We start from the raw sequence: 26,462 nt of genomic DNA, 5'->3' as shown, positions 1-26,462 counted from the left end.
AATTTATTTTCTAGTGAGGTGTTATGGGCTGAAACACGTGACCCCGAAATTTGTGTGTTGAAGCCCAAAGCCCAGTACCTTAGAATATGAGTGTATTTGCAGATAGTCTTTAAGAGGTTATCAAGGTTAAATGAGGTCGTTGGGTGAGCCCTAATCCAGTGCGACCAGTGTCCTTAGGAGAGATTGACACAGACACTCACAGAGGAAGACCATGTGAAGACATAGGGAGAAGACAGTCATTTACAAGCTAGGGAGAGAGTTCTCAGAAGAAACAACCCTGTGTGTCCAATCTACCCTTTAGTCGTTCAAATGTCTGCTCTACTCTCTCTTCCCACTATTAATACTTTAGTTTTGGCTTTATTTTTATTACTTGAAGTATTTCAATAACCATCAGCTTCTCATCATTCTAATTCAAGCATTCATAGTCATGCTAGCAAACCCACTGGACTGTGAATTTGTTGAGAACAAAGTTTGCTTTATACTCTCTTCTTATCCCCAGTATATAGTCCATGGTTCCTAAACTTGGCTGTGCATCAGGTGGCATTTTTTAATTACAGATTATCAGTCCCCAGACCATATCTATTGAAGCAAACTCTATAGGCATGTGGGCTAGAAATTGGTATTTTTATTATGTGCCTAAATTGATCTTACGAATAATGGACATCTGTTACTTCTATTGGCCCATCTTTTTATTAATGGTTGTGTGACAGCTTCCCTGAGACTTCTTATCTCTATCTTTTGTCCTACATTTCTTACTGTGTCTTCCATTATCACAATGTTTTTGAATAAAAAATCTAATTACACCTTTTTGAAGTAAAATGGTGATTCTTTAACATTAACGATGTCTTTCAAGAATTTTCTTCTTGAAGATCTATATCTATTGTAGGTTATGGTATGTCTGTTTCCTAGGAAGCTACAGAAATGTCCTAAAGATATTCCAGTATGTATAATAGTAAAAATAAATGAAGCCTATCCAGTTTATTCAGTGTAAAGCTGACAAGTAGATTTCAGCACTAGGTTGTCCCCTTAACTACTGCCTCCAACTATGTGAAAGAACTGGCAGAAACATTTACTTCTCTTCTATAGTTATCTTGTGGCTTGGCCTTATTCATATTCATACAAATGAATGGGACCACAAGCGAAAGTGGGTTTAGAGTTCACCTTGGAAAAGGAAGAAGTAACATCTCAAATTCTACCATGGTCCTCCATATTACAAACTCAATTTATGCAATTATCATTTTGCAAAAATTGACAACTTTATACCCTGAAAAGAAAAATCATGCTACTTTTCTTACTTCAAGTAAAAAATCGCTTCAAGGTGGAAGCAGTGGGTCTTTGTATCTACTCAAAGATAGGAAACATGATTATAGAAAAAGGTAACAAATAATGGCAATCCTTAGAGAGAAACTCTCTGCTGTAGTCTATATGTGGAATCAAAGACACTCTTTTAGACCATACTTAGAAAACAAAAGAAAAACTTGCTGAATATATCTGCCAAACGGATTAACTCAATAAATGTTTGTTTTGTGTCTATTACATCAAGCATTTTATAATATACAAAGATGAAAACAGACACGATTCCTGATTTTGTGGAGCTTTCAGTTTAGTTAATAGAAGTCCTAGTTAAAAACAAAAAAAGTGGGATGCTTACAGGAGGCTGGAATGGAGGCAGAAAGGTGGAGTGTGTGAGCAGAGGTCATGCCCAAATGACACTTCCTGGAGGGACCTCTTATTCTGTGCTCAGATGTCAACAGTCAGGAGTACCCGGGAACTTGAGTAAACAAATGAGCATGACCTTTTCCAGTACACTCTTTGATATTCATGCATACTTTGTAAAAAGGCTGGTACAAAAACTAAATATTATTCATGGTCTACTTTTCCTGTTCTAAATGTATACATTCATGCATTCATTACACAAATATTTTATCAAAAGTACTTATAAAATAAGGCCTCTTAAGCAGACTGGAAGGCCTCAGTATGAAGTGATATATTAACCAACTACTCAGTCCTTGGCTTATTTTTTCCTGGATCATATTTCTAACATCGTGGGTCCTTCAGATTATAATCTTGACTACACAGAACAATAAAACTTTAGTACTTCCAGACTTGGGTTAGCATCTCCAGGAAAAGGAAGCTCCCTATTTCTTCTATCAAGATAGTATATCTTTGAAAAACTCTGACTATAAGTGGTTCTGTCTTTTAACTGGAATATACCTCATTATACTTCGCAGCCTCTTAATTCGGCCTCTTTGGGCCATTCGGAATAAAGCTAATCCCTCTTGCACATAATAATTTTTTAATTCAAGAAATATGGGTGAGACTTTTATGAAATTAGGATAGGCTTAGTAAGAAAGATTTGGAAAATTAAAAGAAGTAGGTAAAGAAGGAAATAGCCATATTCCCAGTACCCAAGGCAACCACACTCAAAATTTTGATATATCTATTTCTAGTCTTTTTACTATAAATAGTTTTGATTCACTATTATTTTACATAATTTCATCGTCACATATATAAAGACACACATACACAAATATAATATAATTTAGTTGCCTTTTAGAGGAGGAAATTTGCTGTAGAGGATAAATGGGCAGGCACTGAAAGACAGACCTGAGTTCAAAGTCAAGCATTATCACTTGCTAGCTTTTATTGCCTTGGACATATTACTTACTCTCTCTTGGCTTCAATTTTCCTTTTATATATATATATATATATATTTTTTATATATATATATATTTTTTCTTTGGTGAGGAAGATTGGCCCTGAGCTAAGATCTGTTGCCAACCTTCCTCTTTTTTGCTTGAGGAAGATTGTCACTGAGCTAACATCTCTGCCAATCTTCCTCTATTTTGTATGTGGGATGCCGCCACAGCATGGCTTGACGAGTGGTGTGTAGGTCTGTGACTGAGATCTGAACCTGCAAACCTGAGGCCACTGAAGTGGAGTGTACAAACTTTAACCACTATGCCACCGGGCCGGCCCCAGCTTCAGTTTCCTAATCTGTAACTAGAACCCAGTTCTTCTTCTTGTGGCTAGCACTAATTAATGTAAAATGGTTAGCACAATGTTTAGCAAACAGTAAATACTGAATAATGATTAAAATTATTATGTTTATACTCTTATGGTGTAGTTATCAAATATAACAACTTTCAGGGTGAAAGTTCTACAATTCTTTTGGCCTTTTCTAATATGAGATGGTTTTAAATCTCCTTCCCAATGCAGGCTGCTCAATACCTAAAGTTTTGTAATTTTTCCATTAATATCTTCCTTAAAACGTTGCTCTCAGAAGTGAACAAGGTAATCAGAACAACTTGAAATAGAGTCAGATTATACCCTCCACTATTCTATGCACATCCTAAATTTATTACTTAAGCCTAAATTATTTCCTCCTTCTCTTCCTCTTCTCTTTCTTCTTCTACTTTCTCCTCCTTCTCCTTCTTCATCTCCTCCTCCTCCCCTTCCTCCTCCTTGTTCTCCCCATAACCATATTATACTGTGGTTTCACTGCCATGTAAAGCTCTTTTTTTTTCCCCATGAGTACTGTTGCTGAGTCACATATCCTTCAAATCAAATTTAGGCAGTTGGTGTTTTGGTCCCAAGGCAGGACCTCACAATTATTCCAATCAAATTATACATTGTTAGATTTGTCTATCTTTTAGTAATTAAGAATTTTTAGATCCTGATCTTGTAATACAATATATTTACTCACCTTCCCTACCTAGTGTAACTGATTTTTGATAGGCATGCCTTCTTACACTTTTATCTCAGTCACTGATAAATATGTTCACATCAGACAAGGTCAGGGACGAAGGTCTGTGGTGTACCACTTGAAGAATCTTCCTCCAGTCTGACACAGCCTGATCAGAATTACCATTGGTACAATCATTCAGGCGGTTATGAAAACACATAATAGTACCATCCCTAAACCCATATTTCTCCACCCACAAGGTCCATAAGTATATAAAAAAAGATCTTATTAAGTGACTTGCTAGAATTCAGATATTTATATCTCTTGCCCTGATATTCTGGTTTATTAACTTTACAGAGAAGAATACATAAGATTGAGCTGAATAGCTTATCCTTATTGATTTTATATTTTCTCCTAATAATTACTTTTTCAAAATGCTCACAAAATAGTCTTTTATAAAGATAATCTAGGGTATTCCCCGCACTTCCACCAAGCAACATCAGTTTCCTGGATCTGAAGTTCCCAGACTCTGTCATTTTTTGAACCTAAGGTATTCTTCTCTTATCCCCTCCACTCCATTTCTCAAAGGTAATCAGCTAAACACTCCATAATCTCATTTAGAAGGTTTCTGGTACTAATTTATAGAGTTCAAAAGACATATTAGCAGCTAGACCAGTCAGCTTCTCCCAGTATAGCATATAGGTGAAGTGCTCAGACCACGACGTCAACCATGTTGGCTCAAATCCTAGCTCTATCCTTCTCTAGTTGTATGATCTGGAACAAATTATTCAATCCAATAATAATGCATGCTTTATAGGGTTGCTATGATGATTAAATGAGTAAATACATATAAATACTTAACATATGACACCTCCTAAGTCCTCAATAAATGTTACCTGTATTATAAGCCCTTTACCTATTTTGTCTTTCAATTTTTGGCCAATGTCTAATGGTCTTGACCTCATTCACTCAACACATATTTACTGAGTACTACCTGCTATATACAAGCCTAGAGATACAGTATGGAACAAATCAAAGACCCTGCACACATAGAGTTTACCTTCCAATACAGGGGAAAGAAAACATGTAAGTACGTAAAATAATGGCAGCCAGTGACTGGAAGAATGAAAAGTTTAACAGTTACAGAATTATTTTAGAAAGGGTGGTCAGGGTCCTCTCTGAAGAGGCGACATGTGAACAGAGATATGAATGAACCAACAGGGAAGAAATATAAAGGAGTAAAGATGCTTTGCTTTCTCTTTTTCACGAATGAATTTTATGTCTTTAACTTTAAAAATGGGCCTATTCTGGTATTGATCTTCTTCCTCATTTCATGCTAAGGAAATCATTTTTGGTTCTCTTTAGCATCTTTCACAAGTCCCAGCTCATTCTGTGCTCTAGTCTTGCTGATATTAGTTTTATAGGTCTATACTACCTTCATGTATTTATGCCTGATTATGTCCCTTTTACTATCTTCTGCACATGCTGTTTTAAATTTAGAGCCTGCCGATAGGTCCCTGTGCAGCACACTGGTTTCTTGAGTTTTCTCTGCATTTTCTTGCTCATTAGAATCATTCGTGTTTGCATAGGCAGGACACAGCAGAAATCAAACTCTAAAAGCACATGGTTGATTTTCCCCAAGGTTCCAATTGTTTCCTTTTTACCTACTGTTTTCTGTCAGAATTGGGTCCAGAGTAGGAGTTCCCCTTACTGCTTATTCTACCTTCTGGGAAAGGAAATTATCAGCAAGGCTGGTCAAGAAATTGTCAGTGTTTTGCTTTCCGAGGAATGAAAGTTTCTACAGATGCTTCAAGACTAAAATCCCTAACACTAAGATATGTTGCTGCGCTGATAATTTTGTGGTCTGCAGTAGAAAAGCATCCTTCTGGCCAAGAGGTGTGTAATGTAGTCACATGGTGCTGTCACTTTTCTGTGTCCCACAGTTTATGTTCGTCTAGAGTTTTCTCCAGTGTTCCTCTACCCATAGGTTCTTGAACTTACAGGTAGGTTCATAGCTTCTAACCAGCAAGGACTATTCACCTACTTTTCAATCAGCTTGGTCTAATTATAATCAAAAATAGATTGGATTAAAAGTTACATTTTTTATATAACCAAACTCTATGCCCAGGACACCACAAAGTTTTCCCTACACCTTAGTATTAACAAGCAGCACGAAGTCGTAGAAAGCTTTGGAATGGAAGGTGGATTCTATTCCTGACCAAGCCATATACTAGCCTGTAGATTAATCACATGTCAGAGCTGAAGGTCCTTTAACTGAAGGATGAAGGATCTGGACCCTCTACTTTCAGTGATGAGCAAATTGTGGCCTAAAAACGTTAGTTGACTTGCCCACAGTCTCACAGTTAGTTAAGGATAGTGACTGCCAGAAAAGGTTATTTTTTCCTTCAGCCAGTAGACTTCATCCATCCATCTCACCTTCGATTAACAGCCCAGAGACTTACTTCCCTTGCTGTGAAATCCAAATAATAAAATCAGCCCTTCCTAGCTCACAGAATTGCTGTGAGAAGGGAAGAAGATAATAGGTGTGTAATGATAGTGGTTGTGTAAGGTAGTATTATGAGGATGATTTTAACGATTTAATCTGTAGGATTCTCTGGGCTCTTTTTCCTTATTATTTAAGTGATTTGCATTTTAAATTTAAATCTGTGGTGTAATGTGCTGACTCTGTTATACATTTACAACAAATTGCAGGCTGCCTCCCACAGAAGAAAGAGCCTGGCTTTTGGTATCCCCGAGACCAGGATGGTAATCCTTATTCTGTCACTCAAGGGATACATGACAACACATTCTCTTAACTTCTCTGATTTTCGTTTTCTCATCTGTTAAAAGTTAAACGTTCTTCTCTCTTACAGTTACAGTGGGAATTGAGACCCAAAAAGGCTCAGTATCAGTGGTTGCTTTTGTTTTATTTTAGGGTGGCTTTTTTTGTATTTTTCTCCTCCCTCAGACCATGAGCTTCTTGATGGCAAACACTATCTATTTATCTTTGTATTCCTAGAGTCTGGCACTCAATAGCTACACAGTATGTTTGTTGAATGAATTATTTACCAAGGTGAACAACACAGAGTGGGTCTGAGGGTGGTAGCATTTTGTAAGTCAGTGTTTTTCCAACTCTACTCTTAAGAGCACAACACTGAGTTTTGTGGAGGGGCTTCAGGGGCTGCTAAAAGTAGGGATGAGATGAGAGCATAGCTGAGCGTGAACTCTTGGCCTTTATTTTGTTTTAATCAGAGCAGACTTACTTGTTTCTTATTAATATATTGGGCTTCTACGTAAGAAAATTTTTAGGGGAAAAGATTTTTCAGCTAAAAGACAGTTGCAACAAGACCTGGAGGCTTTAGAGTCGCAAAGATGCATCTTCTAATACTTCCTTTACCATTAGGCACCTTAGGCAAGTTCACCTTTCTTTGTCATGATTTCCTCATTTATCATAGGACTTACAGCATTTCAGGTTGGTTATAGATGGGCAGGAAGATATCACATGCACACCTGCCATTTCCCAATGTATTTTGCCAAGAATACCAAAATGGATTCCACCTGGATCCAGGTGGCCGTTTATATCAGGAACAGGTGCATGCAGACGCAGTGTACCTTGGCTTGGCTTTTCTCTTCCTCTGGTTCCCTATGGGCCACACAGCTGCCAGGGACACTACTGCCAGGACTGAATAACACAATTTTTTAAACTCAAACTTGCTACTCTAGAAGAATTTATATTCATGGCCTAGACACTTCCATGTAGGAAACTGCTTACAAATATCGGGTTCTCCCAGTTCTAGAACCAAACTAGCACAAGCAAGAAAACCTCCTTGAGGCAAGATGGGGAGGAGCAGGCAACTCAGGGCCAGGGGTCCCTGCATGGTATCTCTGCCTCCAGCTTCCAGGGTTCTCACCTCCCTGGAGGTTTTTTCTGAAGATTAAATAAAGTTAGGCTCATGCTAAAATATTCAGTAAAGTATAAATGCTTGGGCTTGGGCACCGATAGATCAAAACAGATGCTGGTCATAAACTACCAGCAAGCCTCGCCAGTGCGTGCCAGCTGAATGCCAGCCCCCAGATAAAGTAACATTAAAATGTCCTCACGATATCTGACACATAGATGGTGCTTGATGAATGTGCATCCCCTGCCCAGCTCCGCCTTCCTCCTGAACAAAATCCAGTAAAAACAAAAATGGCAAATCTAACACGACATATCCTCAACTAACCTGAGAAATCAAGCTTATTATTTCATTAGTAGAATATTTTAATGAAGGGACAATTTCTAACACCAAAATTTATTCTGTGGTCTACAGTAAAATAAACTTAAAAAATTAATTGTAGACTATTCCCTGAATTAGAACCCAGCTGTTAACTAGTAGTATATCTTAGCTAGACCCAGTGGGGCCATTGTCTTTCTCCTCTGAGTTTATCGTTTTTCCTGCTAGAATGGGTTAATTCTTTAAATTTACTTATATTCTATCAGTTGCTTTAAGGCAGTGTTTCCCAGAGGTTGGCAGCGGAAATGAGAAACACTCTCCCAAAGCCACCTGGGTTTTTCTCCCCATTCCCCCAAGTCCTTCTAGAGATTTTGATGCCTTCCTTCCTATTAAGAATCTGCCAGAATGAGCCATTAGAAGTACGTATAGGATTCCCTAGGCAACTTAGCTTAGAAAAGAGTTAAGCTAGCCTTTGGGTAGGTTTTGTTGCTGTTGTTGGAAGAGCAGAGAAAAGAAAGAAGGATATCTTTGCAGCAGAGGCAAAACTGGACTGTATCCATTTCAGTAGTGAAGAAGACAGGGCAGAAGGATGGACCAGAAGTAGAGAGGGGAGGCGAGGACACGTAATCCCCCAGCTTCACCATTTGGTCAGGGTTCCCTCAGGTCTCATCATCAGGTCACACATTTGCTGGGCATTGGGCATCTTAGAACAGCCCTTCTCTTTCTGTGGCTCTAGGAAAGACTGAAGGCAAACCTGAGTACAGCATGCAGATAAGCATACATTGCCTGTATTGACTTCCTGCTGTTTACTTTCCAGTCTTTATTTTCTCTTTGCCTCACCATTCTTAGTTACTCTTATTACTTTTATTTCTATTTGTTTGTAAATCTCCTTAAATTCTTTTCGGAATATGAAGGGTTATAAATTAATAAATAAAAATTAGGGTTCCAAATAGACAACTGTCTTCAATTGTGTTTAGCTCTTTCAGAGTACAATAAGTTTAACCAGATATTCTTCTAATGTTATGAATTTAAGGAAAAACTAAGCATTTTTCACTAAAAGAGAATAAAAATCATAAGCTTCGAATACAACTAAGAGTGACTAGATTCTTCAAATTACTAACTTAAAATAACAATCAAAAGTACCAGAAACAACACTGGCATACAAGTGATAATAAATTTTTATGTTGTCAATACAATGCTATAAACTTCAAAAAGTATTTCTAAAATTCTTTGCTAGAATACTACCCAATATGTAAGAATATTCAAAATTGTTCCACTTAGCTTGTACAATTTTTGGCATCCATGTAGCAGCATTTTGAAGAACTGTCAACTATTTTATGCTATTAATGGTACTAAAACAATAGCATATATTTGAGGACTTACTATGTGCCAGGTACTACTTGTATTAATGCATATAACCCTCACAAAAACACTATAAAATATGTGCAATTATTATTCCTATTTTATAAATGAGGAAAGAAAGAAACAGTTCATTTAAAGATGAGCTTCTATAACTTACTCAAGGATATACAGACTGAAAATGGTGGAGCTGAGCTCTGAACCCAGGTGGTCTGGTCCAATTCTAAGCTCTTTTTTTTTTTTTTTTTTTTTTGCTGAGGAAGAGTCACCCTGAGCTAACATCCATTGCCAATCTTCCTCTTTTTTTGCTTGAGGAAGATTAGCTATGAGCTAACATCTGTACTAATCTTCCTTTATTTTGTATGGGGGAAACCTCCACAGCATGGCTGATGAGTGGAGTAGGTCCATGCCCAGGGTCCGAACCCATGAACCCCCAAACCCAGGCCCATGAAACAAGGACATGGAACCCCCACCACCTGGCCATGGGGCCAGCCCTCCAAATTCTAAGCTTTGACGCTATGTTGCGTCCCTAAAAAAAATTTTTTTTAAGCATCTTAAAATTAACATTAACCAAAGTAAAGTGTATTTATACTTTACTTTATGAGGCCCCTTTCAGATCTTTTTTAACAGGTCTTTTTCAAGGTAAGGGAAAAGAAAAGGTTAATCTTCAATATGGTTTTTATTTTTAAAAAGTAATGTCTGTGGCTTTTTTTTTTTTTTAAGATTTTATTTTTTCCCCTTTTTCTCCCCAAAGCCCCCGGGTACATAGCTGTATATTCTTTGTTGTGGGTCCTTTTAGCTGTGGCATGTGGGACGCTGCCTCAGCGTGGTCTGATGAGCAGTGCCATGTCCACGCCCAGGATTCGAACCAACGAAACACTGGGCCGCCTGCAGCGGAGCGCACGAACTTAGCCACTCGGCCACGGGGCCAGCCCCTAAGTCTGTGGCTTTTTTGAAAGAATAAGCCAAGTGCTTCAATGGTGATGTTTCAAGAATTTCTGCAGAGCAAAGTGATTTAAAATGGTATTTACCAAATTCTTGACTATACCAAATTGCAGAATTTTAAGTAAGAAGTGAATATAAATGATTTCAGCTAGGTAAAGCCTCATGGGATGCTTATTAAGCATCAAGAAAAGAAATTTCACTTCTCAACGTATGTGTTCTGTTAAGAGTCAAAACCAACAGTAAAAAGGTTTCATACTTTTTAGTATGGACACAGACTAATTGGCCATATTAATTCTCCAATCTTATGAATTGAATATATCTTTTATCTTAAAATTTGGCAGGAAAAGTGAAAAGGGAAAGAAGAAAAAATCTTTGAAAAATAAATACTATGATTACTAGAAAAGCTCGATTTTATTTTTGTCATTTAGAAGAGCCTTGCTTAGTAAAAAAAAAAATGGAAACTTCTAATATGCAGAGCATCCAGTCATATACGCCAACATAAATTTCTAGGTTTAACCGGAAATTGTTTGTGATGATTTTCTTTTAAATGGAGTTTGTCCCAACAATTGACAGATAGAATTCTTCGAATAAAGTTCTGATGGTGAAGCTGCTTAGATAATTCTTTAATAAAATGCTAAGCAGATGTTTGAGTAATTGAAACAAAATTAGGAAAAGAATAGTTAGTTGAAAGTTTTATAAAACTGTTAAATAGGGGCGAGCCCAGTGGCCGAGTGGTTAAGTTCACGCGCTCTGCTGCGGCGGCCCAGGGTTTCACAGGTTCGGATCCTGGTTGCGTACATAGCACTTCTAGTCAGGCGACTTTGAGGCGGAGTCCCACATGCCACAACTAGAAGGACCTGCAACTAGGATATACAACTTTTACGGGGGGGATTTGGCGAGATAAAGCAGGGAAAAAAAAAAAAAAAAAGATTGGCAACAGTTGTTAGCTCAGGTGCCAATCTTTAAAAAAGAAAGAAAAAAAACTGTTGGACTAGTATTTCAATAAGACTACTTCAATGAACACAAAAGGTCTTTTCAGAAAGAGACTCTATTTAATTATCAGAATTTTTAACTGATGCAAAGGATATTATGCAAACAATATAATTTATAGGAATTTTTAAAAACCAGCACGTTTAATATAGGTGATTCTCACTTCATGGAGTCATTCATTGCGATCATAGTTTCCAGTTGGCATACTGATATAAAATATATAACTACATTCCATGTCTTGACCTGTAATCATACTAAACATTTGTATATGAAAATATAAAATAAAATTAGGAATAATGTTAATAATATTAATAATACTCACAAATAAAAAACATAACATAAACTTGGCACAGTAAAAAAAATGGCCTACGAGGAGAGGGCTAAGCTTAAGTCCCAACAGCTGAGAGAAAGAAGAATACAGTTCCGAACTCAGGTTCAGTAGATAATCTCAATTCTAGGTAAGCAGTCCCTTTGAAAAGTATAATCTTAAGAAAGAATACCTTTTGAACACATCTGAGACCATCAATCACTTGTAATTTTTAGTAAATCTTAGCTTGTTTGCCTTAAAACACTTTGTGTTTAGCTCTCTCTGCTATGTTAGCGTGGCTTAATTACTTAACTAATAAGTCTTTTAAACTATGTGTATTAATCCTTAAAAGCGTGTTTGCTTCCGTTTGTTTGGCTGAAAAAGACTGATCCCTTTCATTTGTCCTCCTTTGGTGAACGATATTTATGGGACACTAGGTCATACAAAAATACTCAGAATCATGATTTGTTACTGTCAAGGGACCTTTCCATGTAAGGAAAATGAACAGAAAGAAAAGAAAGTGCAAGAGTAAACATCAGTGGAAGAAGGATGGAAAGCAGCGTCAAGTGGGGAGAAAAAGAGAAAACGGGTAAATGTGAGTCTAAGTAGAGGGAGGATTAAGCCAATAGGTAAGAGTAAGGGAGCACTCTAACGTCCATATTGAGCTATGTAGTAAGTGCACAAAGGAGATCGCATATATGCAAACCCTTTGAACACAGTAAATCACTATTGCTACCATTCAACACATTTCTTCATATCGTATAACGCATATTGACAGCAAAGTCACACATTTGTTCACATATAAATTATTAACCACTGGAACTCAAAAATTAAAATGTGTACAGAAGCCAGGAAGAAAAAGTTAATCAATCAGTGAACGGCAGTTGGGTGAAATACATCATCCTCTTGATCTATCTTTCTACTTCACCCTTTATAGAGACATAGGTCAAGATACATTTCACTTCCCTTTAACGCCGCTGTTAAAGTAGAAGGCAAAACATTATCACAAATTGAGCGATTCATTGCAAAGATACTTTGCCTTCGTTTGAGGGGGTAATAGGGAATGGTGGGGTAGGTGGCGAGTCAGAGCGCGTGTTTCATTAAACAGGGAAAGCCTCTCCTGCTGAACATTGAACATTGTTACGAGGTAGCGTACGCCAAATGTGGCCAGATCTTTCCAATTTTTTTTCAGAAGCTGGAAATCCACATTTTGATTGAAACTTCCTAATTTTTAAAAGGTGACAAATAATAGATTTAAAAAACACAAAACACTGTGTGACTCAATATCCATGGGACAATAAATTACATTTGTGGGTTAGATTTTATACAGGCCATCAGTTTGTGACCTTTATTGTATGCTATGCTAAGAGCTGGGCATATAAACTGTAGGGAGAATTGAGGAGCTTACTGTCTGGTAGAGGTAGGGAGAGAGTAAATCAATAAATATAAGGATGTGTGATAAGGGCTATGACAATCCATGTTCATTTTGATGGTCCTTCAACACTGAAAACTTCCATGTCATCAAAGAAAGATAAAATGATATTCAGAATGATTTTCTTAGATAGCAGAGTACTGTGCTAATAAATTTTGGAAAGATCTTTTTAAAAACAGGAATGTAAACAAAAAGAAACAGCACTTAAAGTGTCAGCAGAAAATCAAAACATCTTCCTTGGAAATTTTGATTAATTAATTTACTCTTTAAGATAATATCAATTAAATTTGCTGGTGATCTGGCAAGAAAAAATTGGTTAAAATGCTTCTTGGCTCTTCCATGTAGGGTTCCTGTCTTTAACTGCTTAGTAAGTAAATCACAAATGAGCTAAGATGGAAGGATGATACTTTTTACCATAATATATAAAATATCAGATGTTTTGCCTTTAATAAAACTAAAGTACCATGGTCCAAAATATAACCCTTAAAAAGCTTCATGTAAGTCCTGTTGATTCTAATTTCTGAGGTTCCTTAGACATATTTTTATCTTCTATAAGTTGTTGGGATGGGAAAAGTGGAAAGGAGGACTGTTCTAGATAAAATGGGATGGACAACCAACTTTTCAACTTCTGTGAATTCAGAAACTCAAGTGTGTTCATTTCCTGCCTTCCTTGAGCTATTTCTCACCTTCCCAACACACACACATTGTTATTAAATTTTTTGAAAACACTCCAATTTTTATTGTACACACTAACTTACGCAGATCTTAAAATATTTACATACGGCCCATAAAAACATTTCAATAAATTGTCTAAATGAGTTTGTTAATAAGTAAATTTATGTGTGTGTGTTTATGTGTACACTTGTGATAAGAACATTTGTATAAGATTTCTAGGTTATTTGACTTGTAATAGCCATATCAGCAAAGCAATGCTACAATATTTGGATAGCAAGTAGCCTTCTTATTGAACTAAACATTATAATAGCATTCATGATTATAGGATTCCAATTCCTTTATTCCATAAATACTCTCCAACAACCAATTACGGCTCAGGCCTTTTGCTAAACACTAAAGAGGCCTCTGTTCTTCAAAACAGTCTGAGAGTAGGTACAGTCTTTCAAAAATTCCTTTGTCTGACTGGTGAGTACCATTCTGAATAGTATAATATTACCTCTTGTATTACACAGCTGGGAGGTATTTTGAGGGCCATTTATATTTCTAGATACAAGAATGTGGGCAGAGAGGGAGGTGATGCTGGAGAGGCAGTTCCAGAAAGGAGTTTTAGGCATCGAATGAACTTTTTAAAGACTATTGTCTCCCCAAGAGTTCATGACGCTACTTTGGTATATTAGAGACCTTTAAGTTATATTAGACTGCTGAGGGCTTCTCATAGGGTTTGAGTATTGTGAGTAATGGGTATAAAAATGGTATAGTTTTTTGCTGGGTTTATGGATGACTGGATAAGTGGGAGAAGGACTGGAGAAGATAGTGGCTTCAAATTTTACTAAATGCCACAACAAAGATTGAGATTTTAATACGTATAAAATTAGGACCTCCCTGGTAAATTAAAGCTAAAAAGAATTTGTTGAAAGCATATGTCACAAAATTAAAATACAACCTGAATGAACCCACCAAAACCTAATGTAATGGAGAGGGGAGCAGTACCACAAAGGAAAAACTGGGTGGATTTTCCAAAAGAAAGGCGACTGGAAGGTAAAAACTAGAAGGTAAAAAGGTTACTTGTTTTGTTCTGTGTAGGACATACTTAAGTGAAAGCTTATTTCCCTCCCTGTTGAAAAATAAAATTGATGAGAACCTGCTGCAAATTTATTCTGTAACCTCACCAAAGTTGGGGGATTATTCAATTATTTTCATTATTTTTATGAGTAAAGATGCATCTTAAGGGGAAAAAAGAACAATAAGATCTATTTGAGAGAAAATTTTGTGAAGTAATAGTCTGTGAAGAAATAGTATATAAAGCTCCTGAATGCCATGCATATTATATATATCTTTATGTCCTAATTAGTTTTGTGTATTTGCTTATAAATTTTTGTGTCTACCCTTACATATTTTCCATGCATACCTGCCCTTTGTTTCCACAGATGATTTATTTCTTATGGGGAGGGAGTATGTTTACGACTTTCTAGTAGCACCTAGAGCACTGAATTGAGGAAAGCAGGTTTTCTATGAGCGTTGAATAATTGCGTTTATTATCCTTACATTTTGGAAAATATGTCAGCCTACAATCTCAGTAAAAATGCAAAATTAAAAATGCATATAGAAAATAACGTGCACGTTTCTCTGACATTTAACCACCCAGTTGTGCCAAATGTAGCACAAATGGCTGGGGACCTATGCAAACGGTGGGTGATCAGAGAGCAAATTGTAGCAAAACCAAGTCCCATTGGTGGCGTCAAGGACAATGCATTCTGAATTCTATTTTGTATTTCTTCTGTGATATTATGCCAGAACACAAATATATAGACACAGATATATGCATATACATGTGCATATATATATTTTACAGAATTTAAATAATTCATTCAAATAAATTATTTAAATGATTTAAAAATTCCTTTGTCAAACAGATTAATGGAACCTTGTTATTCAAAAGATAAATCATTTTATATGAAGTGGCAAAGACTTCAAGGGCTAATAAAGGTTTTATGAGAGATAAACTTTTAATGAATTAATACTTTTGCATGTACTTATTTTCTATATACATAAATATACACACAAATGCTTACAATGATATTTATATCAACATTTCTGACTGATTTTTAAGGAAACAGTATTCACAGTGTTTAAAATAAAGTATTTTTATAGATTTGATTTTTAGGACTCATGGATTATAATTCACCAAGCAAAGCAGAAGAAGGTTTAAATAATAGTGCTGTAAATGTTATTTGTATAATGAGATAAAATAGACTTTTTTATATTTATAATCTATATAAACCCAGTAATCCTAAGTCCTGAGCAATTTTATATATGTTGTTTTCTAGGGTTTAAAACGCATCTAGCACTCAAGTCTTTTAGCTGTGTAGGTCTTAATCAGAAAGACGTTTTGCTCTAGAAAATTATGGTGAACCAGTATTTGTATAACAAGACCTTAAGACCTTGGGAAAAATTTTAAGGATTTTTATGAAGCTCAGTACACATTCTTCAGCTAAATTTTGGCATAGTTTCAATTTTGAGACTCCAGTGAAATTCAATTGGTTTATTTTATAATTAAAAACAAGGAAATCATAGTAACAAAAATATATAATGTATAGCACTGGTGTTTATAATAGAAACACCCATAAAGAAAGAAACATGTTCTAACTTTTCTCATTACTCCAAAGGGAATTGCATCTTTAATCACACAAAGCACAACTGCTTTCTAATTTTGTTTAAAGTGTTTCAATACTTACAAAAACCAGATCAGGTTATTGTAAATCTAGAGCGAATTAGAATCATTGGCCTCTGCTCAGCTCTATGTAAGGGTTCTATGTAAATCATAAATTTAATGGCATACTAAGACACACATCTGTTTCAGTTTTGTAGAAGTTAATAATCTAACTACAGAGTATTTAAACACTTCTTTCATTAACTGGAAAATTGAGGCAAAGATAGACTTCCCTCAGTCATAAGGTGTAATATTTTACCTCCAAATTCTGATGTTATAAATTTACCGATGTAGTTAATTTTCTAAATATTTCATCTAGTATCTATTTTTGACATGACATGATTTCCTCTTGTATCAAAATATTCAATATAAACAAATAGGCCAGCATTATCATCTCAAATCTACACCTGCATAAAATATTTTGATTTATATATATCATATTTAAAATCATTTTGCAGTAAGGCACTGGAGAGAAAGTAAATATTGAGTAATTATATGAAAAGTCAAAATTCATTCTTTTAAATATTTTTCAGATTCCTTATTTGATTACCCATAAGTTTATTTTTAAATGATAAATGATAGTCTTCCGGGGATCCATATTATTTTAAAATAGTTCACATTCTTGGATTTCTCAATTTACATTTTATAGCTAGCATTCATACTCAACTTTTCTCTAGTTTTAACAAACTGTTATTTTTTCATGTATTTCTGAGACCTCTTTCTTTGAGACATGCCACTTCACATATAGCAGTAACCCAGTATTTTAATGAATTACTGTGTTTCAATTATCATTAGAAAATAAACAGGAAATTAGTTTTTCTTGCAGTATGTTTTACATTGTCTGAACAATGAAATATATGTGGTCTGAATTTGGGTCATTAATTCAGGTAGTAAGAACATAGTACTAATTAAATTGGCGTCATAAATTACATTCCCAAAATGAAGGGGGCATTCTTTTAATGCGCTAATAATCTTCTTTCATTATATTGTAGATATGTGATTTTGGTAATCAGGACAATTTGATGAGTATGGATGGTTCAGTGCTACACATCTCCATCACTGACACAAAACCATTCAAAAAATATATTATCCAGGTGATGGTTCAGAAGCGTCCTTTTCATGTGGATTGGCTGGAGAGGCTATTTATGTGTTTTTATTTTTTAACCTAAAACAAAATTTTTTCATTGAATATCGCTCAACAAAACCTTATCATTACCAAGCCATTTCAGTACTCCTCTGAGATATAAATGACATTTTAGTATGATTCTAAATTTGGATACTAATTTTAAAGAAAACGGATTCTCTTCTAAGGCGCTTTTACTTATCACAAAAACATATGCCTATTACATCATTGTTTGGTCTAGGACCTAAGTGATTGATTTCATAGTGACCTTAAGAATGGATTGTAATGAGTTGCAATAAGTTGAAAACTTAATTATAAAGATTTAAACTATTCTTGAAAATAGAGATGGCAACATTCTATTATCTTATCAAGAAACTATGATGAGAGCTGGGTTTAGAAGAAAAATCTTTGCAAATTGCTCTTCTAGTTTCCACATGCTCAGACAAATTTATTTTTACTAAAATATATAAAACAAAGGCCTTTTTAAAATAAAGCAGATAAGTGGAGTTAAAAATAACTATCATACTAATTATAGAAAAAAATAATGAAAAATGTTGGTAATGGCTAATTTATACGATCAGAAGAAACAACAAAAGTCAAGGTCAACCATCTCAAGCTACAGAATCTTAGACTATAAAATATTTCAAAACTGAAATAAAACAATTTTTGTGTTTCAAAAATATTAAGATTATATATTTCAACTATTATTTTATGCTGTATCATTTAGGAAACTTTAATGTATTCTAATATGAAAACATTAGCAGTGTTATACAATTGTTTATTTGACACTTTCTAAAACGCAAAGAGGGCATCTGTGAGTCTGTTTCCTGACTCTTAAAAGCCTTTTGCAAGTTTTGCCGGACTACAAAACTTCATGAGCTATGACATGAATAACCAAAGTCATATTCTCAGAGGCACTAAAAATTCAATTTGGACTTCTGTGAAATTGCTCTTTGGGTATCTTTGAGGGTTTAGATGCAATGGAGTGAAGTTGCCTCTACTATTAACCATTATCTTGCTTTTGTTGTCACTCAATCGTCGCGTGACGCTTTACCACGAACTGTCCATTCAAACGTCTCATATTTAAAACAAAGACTTGCGATTTTAGGTTCCTCTTAGTTTAACTTCAACAATTTTTTTAAAAATGTAAAGAAATTTCATCTGTATTGTTGACAAAGGTTTGCACATATTAAAAAGGGATGGTGAGGCCTATTTTTAAACTACATACTTGAACAAGAAAACGTTTGGTTATGAGTATTTACCGCATAAAATAATTATTACAGGAAGTGATAGACAGCTTTGTATAAAATGAGTGTTCTTATAGTTACACTTCATGGTTTGACAGAAACATTGATAGAAGAAGATCTTTAAGACCCAATTATAGCAAATCCTCAGGGTGCAGAGATTAACACGAGTTATGGGAACAATTTATGGGAAAGAAAGACTAACTCTGAGTCATGTAAGACTCAGCGGAACAACGATTCTGAAGGATATCGTTTTTAATTTGCTTACTTTTGAGTATCGTAATGGCAACGGTATAAAAATTTTACAACCCTTTACATACAGTTATATATATATATATAAACACTGCACAGGAAGAGCCATGCTACCAGTTGTATTGGTGGATATTTTTTAAAAGTATTAATTGCAAAATGATATGTATTTAATAATATATGTGATTATATACTTGTAAATAATGTCATTAAGCACAGTATACCATAATCATATCTGTACTATAGTTTAAATTGCCATTGCTTTTGGACACTGCATCTTTCCATTTTAGAGAGGGTTTGGCCTTCTTGGACAAAGATTTACTCAGTCTGGAGGGAGCTGGGAGAATAGTTAAAAACTTATTGGCTTTGCCAAATGCTTTCATATGTTTCTGCTCTCATGGAAAATGAGTTTTGATTTCTTGTCAGCCTACATGCATGGTGAAGCTAAAATGAAAAACAAAGCTAGCAACTTGCAACCAGTTCTAGTTATGTTTGGTATTCACATATTGCTTTGATCTGCTCTAGAGCTTTAAAAGATGTATTTTCTAGAGTAGGGAAAACTAGTTTCAGCACTCAGCATCGTTGAACAGTAATAAAAAAATAAAAGGGAACTGACTAAGGTTAGGATGAAATCTGGCTAATTTTAGTTCTATTTCTGTATTAGATACTAGACCAGTTTCACATGTTTTCTGTTTACTTGTTCGCTGTATTTTAGAACTCTCACAGAGCTCTCATCACAGGCAAAAATGTGCCGCCCGTAATGAATACAGCTTAGCCTCATGGATAGTTCTCTACAGCTGGGCAGCTCAAACTTCACACGATTTGGGGCCTACTATCAAGCCCCCAGTCTGTTCCCCACCCCACCCCACCCCAACCCACCCCTATGAGCATCCCTTTCTGAACTGGCTTATCCAGATCGAAGTTTGTCAGAGCGGGGCAGTGACGAAGTTACCCACGTGTGTCTACTGGCTTATCCTAATCACAATATTTTGCTACCATGCCCATTTTCATACCTCTTCAGATTCCTTAATTTGGTACCTGAACTATTGTTCTTAATACTTGTATTTTTGACAAGTACCTCTTCACTTCCCTCTAAACAAAGATGCTCAGATGGTAAATAGCATTAAAAATTAGCATAATTTCATCATCAGAAATATGTGAACCCATTGAATAAAATAATCTTTAGTTTCTTAAAGTTGCTTAAATTAAAACCATGAGTTCCTACAGTTGGAAAAAACATGTATGGTTAAAATGTTTGAAGCCCATCAATCTCTCTAACCACATAAGCTAATGAGTTCCTTCTGTTTTCTTTGAATGAAATCACCATGAGTGGTTAGATGTTGATTTAACATAAAACAAATGGAAAGGGGTGTTTCCTTTGTCCTTTGTAGAATTTATTTTTAAAAACAATTAGCAAGTATTATGAATAAGTCAATGATTTTGCCATTACTTAAATAATAATATAGATTGAGCAGTTAAATTGACTGTATCGCAGGGAAGCATCATCTACTCACTCCCCTTAACTTGCTCACATCTGCAGACATTATTAAGCTTCTTATTTCATTTTTTTCTACCATAACACCTGTGTTGTTATAAATTATGTTTGGAATTGTCATGAAGTGTCAGGCAAATTACGTTTTCTGGATGTGTATGTGTCATTTAACTGCTCCTTTGTAAATGGCAGGTTGTGGCTAACAGCTTAATCTTGAATATATCAGTGCAATTAAAAGCTCTGTTTCAAGTCTTTGTGGATACAAAGAAGGTTGACACATTATTATGTGTAAAGTGCAAGGGAAGTATTAAAAACTCTTTAATATTTAAAGCATTATCCCAGAGAAGGAATACACTTAGATATAATTTTAAAAACATAGCAAGCTTATTGTAGTCTTAGGAAAAAAGTATTAGATCCTTTGAACTCTGTAAAATACACATCCTATTGAATTAAAATTAAAAACTTGTACGAGACATTTTCCACTCCCTATAGTTTTAACCCCCTCTCAAGGACCCTCCTTTTTTTGTGGTGTAGTCTCTTTAGGAACATAGTGGAGAGTGACTCCCTTATGTCCTGAGCATCAAAGAATGTCAGACCTATGAAATGTAGATAGTGGGTTCTTGCAGAGATTCTTTCTGAGAGAGTTAAATAAATAAGTAAATGAGCCAACATATGGCCAGCTTAATTCAGGCAAAAATTTCTATTGATTACTTACTAAGCTCACTAAATAAAAACTTCAGCCCAAGCTTTGCCTCCCAAAAGAAAATAGGATTAGACAAATCTGTGCACTCATTGGGGCTTCTTGTGAATCATGCTCAGATGAAAAACCTTCAAAGGTGAACAAAAGAAAGGGCTAAAATTTTTCAGTAAATGCAAACTATTATTAGTTTGACATATTTTGGTTTACAATCCTGAATAAAATAATTTTAAATTCCAAAAGAGACCATGATATAAATGACCTCTGAAGTCTGAGAATTCTATAATTCTGCCTTCTTTTCAACTACTTTAAAGTAGCCTGATTTAATTTTCCTAGATACCTCTGTTGTACATATAAATTTCGACAGATGTAAAGACTTAGGTATGTAACAAGGTTTCACACCAGCTCTGCACAAGTGTATTTTTTTCCAGACTAGTTTATACCCTGCGTTGATAATATCTGAACTATGCTATCTACGAAATTCCAAATGGAAGTGTGTATGTAGTTTAAAGCACAAACACTCTAAATAGCTTCTCTTATCTTTTGGAATGGTGAGAGTATTAAAACATCAATACATTAAGTAGAAAGAAATTAGATCATCGAGGATTCTTGCTTAATTTGAGAATTATAATGAATCCACCAAAAGAGCATGTTTCAGTTATTTGCACACATGTACTTTTAACTCATGACTTTTTACAAGTTGAGAACAAACTTGACCACTAGCTGGATTTACTTCAGTACTACAAATATCTGGCTTTGTGACAAAATAACTGATAGGTATTTAGAGTCTTCATGTCTTTTGAACAATCTGCTGTTGACATTTTAATAACATTGTTGTTTGAAATGATTTCTGAAGTATGATGACTGCAACATACCCGCAGCAACAGAAACTACATATTGTTTCTGAAAGCAAAGAAGCTCAAGTTTCATCCTATTTTCTAGAGGTTTTAAATCTTGGAGATTCAGTTTTTCTTGAAAACCAATGCAAACACGCTTCTTTAATTGACGGCTGCATTCATTAGTAGAACCAGAGATTTAGAAACGCAACCGAAAACTTCGGCACTTTCAGCTCAGAATTTTGTAATTAAAAAAGAAAAATCCAGGTTTGATTTTCCTCGTACGCAGAGGACACTTAACTGGTTTCTAAACATTTTTCAAGCATGATTTGCCCGGTCGTGGTCTATTCTCTTTAGCTTGAGTCTGTCGTGGGCGCTGTCTGGCTGTTTGCTGACACTACCAACAGAGAGGTGCAAGGAAGTGTGGTCAGAGGACAAGAGCAAAAGCAGTTTCAATGTAAGGAAATGAGGGAAACAGACCTAACAGCACGATGAATGCACTTGCGAATAAAGACCCTTGTAGTCTCCTTTCCTTCCTTTGCTTATCCTGGTGGCTTTAATCAAAAACAAACAAATCGCTCTTGTGAAATATAGTCAATAAAGTCAAAGTTGGGCTAGTCCTCCGTAACTACAAAGAAAAAGTCATCGCAATTTTAAAAAATGTAACTTTCATTAACGAGCGCGCCGGAAATCTCCGGTATCAAAGACGCATTAACCCTGGAGCGTCCCCCGCGCGCCGCAGCCGGACGGAGGCAGCGGTGGCGAACAGACGTTCTTTCTCCTCCGAGCAGTCACACAAAAGGAGGGCTGCGGAAACTAAAAGTTTCGGGGCCTGCGGCTCGCGGCGTGGAGAAAAGAGAAACCTGGAGACGGGGTGGGTACAAGACGCATCCTGGGCGCCTCTCCGAAGTCCAGGCAAGGAGCAAGCTCCTGGGCCTGGGGGGGAGAAGGGAGGGGGGCTCCGAGGCGCCGGCCAGCCCCCTGCGCCCCGCCTGGGAGGCCGGCGCGCCGCGCTCTCCCAAATACCCTTCACCCCGGTCCAGAAATAAAATAAATGTTTTTAAAGTGCGTGTGTGTGGACAGGATGGAGAGCGCGCGCCAGCGAAGCGCGCGGAGGACCGAGCGCGCAGTGAGTGGAGTTTAGGGAGGTGGGGGTTGAAAAGATGGGTTGAAGGTTGGGGCTGTTGGGGGGGGGGGTCTGGATGCGGAGCCCCGGGACGGTGGGGTGGGGGGGACGGCGAGCGGACGGGGCGGGAGGGGAGGGGCGCCAGCCACCGCAGGCCGCCTCCAGGGCGCGTTCCGCGGCCGTGCGCGCGCGTCCCTCGCCGCCGCCGCCGCCGCCAGGACAGCCCTGCGGCCGCCCCGCCGGCGGAGCCGGGGCCGGCCAGTGCTCGGGCGGCTGCTGGGCCACCGCCACCGCCAGCCGAACTGCTCGAGCTCGTAAGTGTCCCCTTTCGCTCCCCTCCCCTCCCCTCCGCTCGGGCGCACGGCCGCCGCAGCTGCTCAAATGGAGTGGAAAATGGCCATTGGGCGGCAATGAGTTATAGATTATCTGCTCCGCGTTTTGTACTTAGCTGCCTGTAATCTTCTTTTGAGTTTGCCTGAGCCTCTGGCTGGAAAAATCAGGAGGGAGAGATTTGTCCTTTGCCGCTGTACAAGCTAATATGTTGATATGATTAGGCGAACTCGGGGGGGTGGGGAGGTGGGGATTTGGGGAGGAGGAGGAGGAGGAGGAGGCGGCTGGAGGTGACTCCAGTTCAGACCTCGCCGAGAGTCTGTGTCAGGACTTCGCACTCCCCCGTCTCTCTCGCTCGCTCTCCCTCTCTCCTGCTCTCTCTCGCTCTCCCTCTCTCCGCTCACACACACGCAGAGGTGCCGGAGCGAAGGCGGTCGCTTACCGCAGCGTTCCTGGGGATTGTCGGGGGGCCTGTCCCCGCCGCTGCTGTGCGTGGCGCGCCTCTTCCCTGCACCGCCCCGCTGCCCGAGCCCGAGTCCTCGCCGCCGGGCTGCTGGGGGGCAGCGGCCGCCGCTCCGCCGCGGCCCGGAGCCCAGCAATGTGAGGAGGGGCCGCAGGTCGGCGCACGGCGGGCCGAGGGGCTTCGCCGGACACACGGAGCTGGCCGCGCGCCCGCCCGCCCGCCCGCGCCCCCCGCGCCCCCCGCGCCCCCAGCGCCGGCCGCTCCGAGGGGACTCCCAAGTCTGCGCACCTCTGTCGGGCTCTTGCCCCGCCACCCCTTCCTCTCTGATCCCCGAATTGTTGCTTTTGCGAAGGGAGCGCGCGGCCAGGGGGTGTGCGCGCGCCTGGCCCAGACCCCCGTGGCGGAGCGGCGTGCGGGACACTGCGGGAAAATGTTGACCTAACCCCAGGAGCCGCCTGGCGCAGGCTGCTTGGCTGGAGGCGGCGGCGGCCGAGCAGGAGGACGCGCCGAGCCGCCGCGCTGCCTCCCGCGCCCCCTCGGCGGCCGGCGACCCACTCGCGGCCGGCCTCGGCCCTCGGCGGCCGGGGTCGCCGCCCGGCTCCGCGCCTCTCCCCGCGCGGCCCCCGGCCAGACGGTCCTCCCCGGGGCGCGCTCGGCGAGCGAGGTAAGAGCCGCGGGAGCGAACAATGTGCCTCTGTACCGGGCCCCGGAGACCTGTTTGCTTGGCGCCGCGGGCCCGGGGTGGATGCTGGAGGGGGCGGGGGCTGCGGGAGAGTTGGGGCCGGGCGCCGTGTTTCTGTTCGGCGAGCCGGGGACCCGCCGCCCGGGCTGCGCCCCCTCCCCTCCGCAGCGATCGAGCCGCAGAACTCGCCGTCGCGTCCCCCCGCGGCTCCTTTGCTCGGGGAGTGTTGGAACGCTTTCGGGGCGGCAGTCCAGGGGCTGGGGGACCGGGGAGGGGCAGTCGGAGGGGCTTCTGCGTTTTCGGATGTTCTGGAAGCTTGGGCCGGGAGGTGCCGCTCCCCCGTTCCCGGCCCGCCTCGGGAGGGGCTGCTCTGCTCGGGGCGCGGGGCTCGAGGCCGGGCGGGGCGCGCGTCCCTGTCCCCAGCGCCCGCGGGCAGAGCCGTCCCGGGTTGGAAGTGGAGCGGGGAGGCCGAGCGCTGGAGCGAGTTCGGGGGAGTGGCCGGTGGGGGGCCCGGGGCGAGTTGTTGCGGGGTGGTGTTCCTTCTTGTCGGTGGTGAGGCGGCGTGGGGAGGCGAGGATGACAGCAAAGCGCAGCCAGATGTGGCGGGGCCGGCGCCGGGGCTGGCAACGATTAGGGGCGGCCCGGCGGGGCGGGCGGCTGGCGGGCCCGGGCCCGCAGGCCCCGGGGAGGGCAGCCTCCCGGGCCGCAGTGAGAGGGCAGCAGCGGGCCGCGCTGGGCCCGAGACACAAGTTAGGGGTGGGGGTTCCGGGACTGGCTGTGGCCCTGGAGCTGTAGGAAGCAGGGCTTGCAGGATGGGGGGCGGGGTGGGGAGCAGCGGCGTGGGAGGAGCGCTAGGACTGGGGAGACCCCCGGGCTCCCGGAGCGGGGGCTCCGGGATTGGCTGGGGCGCCCCGACCCTCTGGCGGAGAGGCGAGGGCGAGGGAAGTGACAAAAGCGCCCCAGCAGTGGGAGGCACGCTTGCAAGATTACTTCACTTGGGATCAGTCAAGTTTGTTCCTTTCGCCCAACTACGGGGCTTGGGGTACGGGAGATCGCTGGAAGCTTTACTTGTTCCCAAGTGTCGCTGAGCGCGGGCTAAGGAACGTGTGAATTTCATCTATTTTTTCCTATCCTCTGTTCACTCTGTGCTCTACGGGCAGCGTTGGAGGGACAAGTCCTGCAGCGTCCGTCTTCTTTTCCCATCTTCTGTATACTCCTCCCCCCTCATCCTTTCCCCCTTGCTTGCCCCCCCGCATTCCGTTCTTCCTGATGCAAACTGTGTAGTCTCGGATTCAGACCGAGGAAATGTTTTCCTCCTGTTTCTTGAAAGGTGTCAGGCTGCTTAGCAGCTTCTCCAAGCAGCCTGGGAGCGTCTGAGCCGCAGCCACCAACCATATGGTTCCCGTTACAAAGGCCAGGTTCTTAGGCTCACGCCTCCTCGCCCCCGCCCCCAATGCTTACATTTTCTTCTGCATTCTTTACAGTGTGTGCCTCTCCTCTCTTCCCCTTTCCAGAGGCATAGATTTAACGGACGTGGTTGGTCCATTCATTTCTCTCTCCGTGTTTGCGTCTGGAACGGGCCCCTCCGAGTTTGTTTTTTGCTCAACTCGAGTTGCACAATGAGGAAGAGTTACATCCGTTGGGTAAATAATTGCCTGTTGGGATGTCTCCTACTAAATCATGTTTGATCTTGGGCAAGCCTTAAAAGATGGGGACTAAGGAGGCAATATACGTCCATAGCAGAAAAATAAAATAGTTGGTGTGGTGTCTTTGGTAACATTCCAAGTTGTGGCGGGACTCTTGACCTAAGTAAAAGGTAACTTTATAACTTTAAATTTAGTGATCTTTATCATAGTTGAGAAAGCCTTTCTAAGAAAATCTACTTCTCTTCAGGTGTGTTATG

At 39.8% G+C, this 26,462-nt stretch overlaps 1 protein-coding gene across 50 annotated transcripts in view; it reads left to right on the top strand.

Annotated features, from left to right (window-relative positions):
- Positions 1–26,462, top strand: part of ADGRL2 (adhesion G protein-coupled receptor L2) — a 595,411-nt gene that overhangs the window by 385,559 nt on the left and 183,390 nt on the right. For 10 of the 50 annotated variants that reach the window (XM_023641783.2, XM_070267460.1, XM_023641791.2 and 7 more), the window contains exon 1: positions 24,377–24,541. The exons of 19 other annotated variants lie outside the window; for them this stretch is intronic. The gene's annotated coding sequence lies outside the window, so the exon portion shown is untranslated. Of the gene's footprint in view, positions 1–22,541; positions 22,833–22,921; positions 23,088–23,247; positions 23,399–23,815; positions 24,015–24,376; positions 24,542–25,894; positions 26,376–26,462 lie in introns of those variants that run through there. 21 more of the 50 variants (XM_070267447.1, XM_070267439.1, XM_070267440.1 and 18 more) reach the window with 10 other exon arrangements.

Source organism: Equus caballus, chromosome 5 (assembly GCF_041296265.1).
Source record: "Equus caballus isolate H_3958 breed thoroughbred chromosome 5, TB-T2T, whole genome shotgun sequence".
NCBI classification, from domain to species: Eukaryota; Metazoa; Chordata; class Mammalia; order Perissodactyla; family Equidae; genus Equus; species Equus caballus.
This window is presented reverse-complemented; position numbering and strand designations above follow the sequence as displayed.